At 38.2% G+C, this 3,309-nt stretch overlaps 1 pseudogene; it reads left to right on the top strand.

Moving 5' to 3' along the window:
* The first annotated feature begins 338 nt into the window (after positions 1 to 338).
* LOC127135255 (delta-aminolevulinic acid dehydratase, chloroplastic-like) lies at positions 339 to 1,222 on the top strand (annotated as a pseudogene).
* The last annotated feature ends 2,087 nt before the right edge of the window (positions 1,223 to 3,309 follow it).

Raw genomic sequence — 3,309 nt, forward strand, 5'->3', positions numbered from 1 at the left:
AGAAATCCTTACTATTTAAGTTAATGCCATTAGCTCATGAGAAGTACCCCAACTGATGCCTAAGCGGCAGACCTACTCCCTCAAGCTAAGACCTACCACCTAATCCTCACTCTCATTAAGATCTCTCTCTCTCTGAAAACATGAGAAAAAACTTCTTCACTCCACGAAACCCTAAATTCGCCCACCTCCTTCTTCTTCCTCTGTGAGTATCAACAACTTCACCGCCCACGATTCACCATACGTCTCCGCCTCCTTCGTCATCCATCACCACCAAATCTCTCCAAACTCCCTCATCCTCACAATCTACACCGCAAACCCAATCGTCACCGGCGATTTTCACCACTTTCTCTCACAATTCCAAACCTTAATCTCCCAATCATCGTCATTATGGCTTCTTCAACCATTCCAAACACACCCTTAACCTTGGATTCCCACACCTTTGTTGATCCCAAATCACCATTGACGTTATCCAACTATCTTAGCTTTTTCTTCATCAAAGCGCCGACAACCTCCAAGTCTTTTCACGGTCAGAGCAAGTGACTCCGATTTCGAAGCCGCGGTTGTTGCCGGTAAAGTACCGGAAGCACCTCCAGTACCGCCTACACCGGCGTCACCAGCTGGAACCCCAGTCGTTCCCATTTCCAATTCAAAGGTGTCCCCGCCGTAATAGAAGATCGCCTGCACTTAGATCGGCGTTTCAGGGAACAACTCTATCACCTGCAAATTTTGTACATCCACTGTTTATACATGAAGGTGAGGAGGATACCCCTGTTGGGGCGATGCCTGGATGCTACAGGTTTGGTTGGAGACACAAACTTTTGGAAGAGGTTGCAAAAGCACGGGATGTTGGTGTTAACAGTGTTGTGCTCTCCCCAAAATTCCAGATGCTTTGAAGACCCCCACAGGAGATGAAGCATATGATGGGGATGGTTTAGTGCCTCGGTCTATACGGTTGCTCAAGGATAAGTACCTTGATCTTATTATTTACACATATGTTGCATTAGATCCTTATTCGTCAGATGGACATGATGGCATAGTTAGAGAAGACGGAGTTATTATGGATGATGAGACTGTTCATCAGCTTTGTAAACAAGCTGTAGCCCAGGCACGGGCTGGAGCAGATGTTGTCAGACCCAACGATATGATGGATGGTCGGGTAGGAGCGATGCGAGTAACTCTCGATGCTGGAGGCTTTTAGCATGTTTCTATTATGTCATATACTGCAAAGATCACCTATCAACAATCTCCTTTCATCGTCGGAAAGCCGCTACTCCAACAACAAACACGAGAAACCTAGGTTGGTCTTTCACATGTTTAATACTTTCGACTTGTTTGTTGCTGCTGCCAATACTTTCGACTTGTTTGTTCGATTCAATTATGCATTCTTGTTAAGATCTGGTTATTGGATTCATAGCAATATAATGAGTTTGATTTGAAAATAGCATACTGCTGCCATGATCTGGTTCATATGTTGTTGTTTCACTTGTTTGGTTTGATGACTGCAGTGTGCTGATGTGCTTGAGACAGGTTTTAAAGGTGTGGATTGATGCAAGGTGGACCTTACAAGTTTGGTTTGAGTTTAGAACATCTTTGTTGCAGGTTCATAGGTCGCATCAGTTCTGCAACCAGTTCCTTGTTCTGGTTTAGTAAGTTGACTTGGTTTTGATTTGTGGTGATGCCGTTAATTTGTAATGTAGCTATAGTATTTGTGTTGTGCGTGTGTGATAGCTAATGACTGTGAGAATTAAATTGAAAATAGCGTGTTGTGTACAATATTGATGTGTGGTTATGTTGATTGTTGTGTGAAAGTTTATGATGTACTGCATAAGAAGTGTGTATACCGTATGTGTGTGTTGCTATTTGTCATACTGTGAGTATTCTCATAGATATGCCTAATGGTGATTTTACTTAAAAATTCAACCTTGTAAACCATTCCAAATTATAAAAAAATTTAATTAGGTTATTTAATTCATATAACTAATTATTAATCACCAAGATGAGTAATTAAGGTCATTGTTTTATTTTGATCATAAATTAAATTATTTTTTCAATTTTAATTTATTTTAAAATTCAATTCATTTTAAAACCACTTATCATAAATTAAATTATTCTTTCAATTTTAATTTATTTTAAAATTCAATTCATTTTAAAACCACTTATCATAAATTAAATTATTCTTTCAAATTTTAATTTATTTTAAAATTCAAATCATTTTAAAACCACTTCAATTTCAATTTAAATCATGTATAAATTCAATTCATTTTAAACCATTCCGATTTCAATTTAAATCTTGTCTCAATTTATTTGAATTAAACCTTGATCAGGTACCAATTGACCTTTCTTAAACCAAGTGCAATATTCAAATCTTTTTTTCTAAATAAAATTTGAAGAAAAAGATTATCCTGGATGGAATATCCAGTTATAATCCCGAATATTGGGCTCAAGCTGTAAGAGCTTGTAAGCCATAGATATTCGTCTTCCCTCCAAACATCCGTAAATGTTCGAATCATTTTAAAATGGGAAAGAAACAGACTGCCTGGGTGGAATGTCCAGACGTAGTCCCGGACCAAGCTGTAAGAGCTTGCAAGTCATAAGTGCTCGTCTTTCAAACTCCAAAATACTTAATTCCCATCTTAACCTCTTTCAATAAAGATGGAAATGGAACATGGTGTATACCGTGCACTCCTGAGATTAAGATTCGAGGCGGATGCCTCGCCTTTCTTAGCTCTCGCCATTGTCTAAAATTGTCAATGCGGTTTCTTCAAACCCTTTCTCAATCAAACCTAAAAATACTTAATCTCTATTAAACACTTTTGCCAATAAAGATGGAAATGGAACATGGTGTATACCGTGCACTCCTGAGACTAGGATTCGAGATGGATATCTCGCTCATCCAAGTTCTCGCCATTACTCAAAATACATCCAACCAATCAAACTTTTTCTCGCCGCCGTGCGATTAATCAAAAACTTTTTTCATAAACGAAAGATATATTGTCTTAAAGTGATGCAAAACCATGTTTCGGCCACGATTGTTGAGTCGAGATAAGTGACGCTTTTCTGAATGTAGATTTATAAATCCGTTCGATGTGTGGTATGCGTCCACTCCTCATCTGTTTTGGGTAAAACAATGTTTTCGTCGATTAATACAATATAGCTTTCGCTAAAATCGACCAACAAACAAACATTTTTCTACCCAGAACTACGTAAGCCTTGATTTCTCTTTTGAGATACGTAGGAGCAGGATTTTTAAATCTTGTCAGGCCCACTAATAAAAAACTTAGGTTTAGTCCTTCGTAAAAAAAAAAATCC

Source organism: Lathyrus oleraceus, chromosome 4 (genome assembly GCF_024323335.1).
Source record: "Lathyrus oleraceus cultivar Zhongwan6 chromosome 4, CAAS_Psat_ZW6_1.0, whole genome shotgun sequence".
Lineage (NCBI taxonomy): Eukaryota > Viridiplantae > Streptophyta > Magnoliopsida > Fabales > Fabaceae > Lathyrus > Lathyrus oleraceus.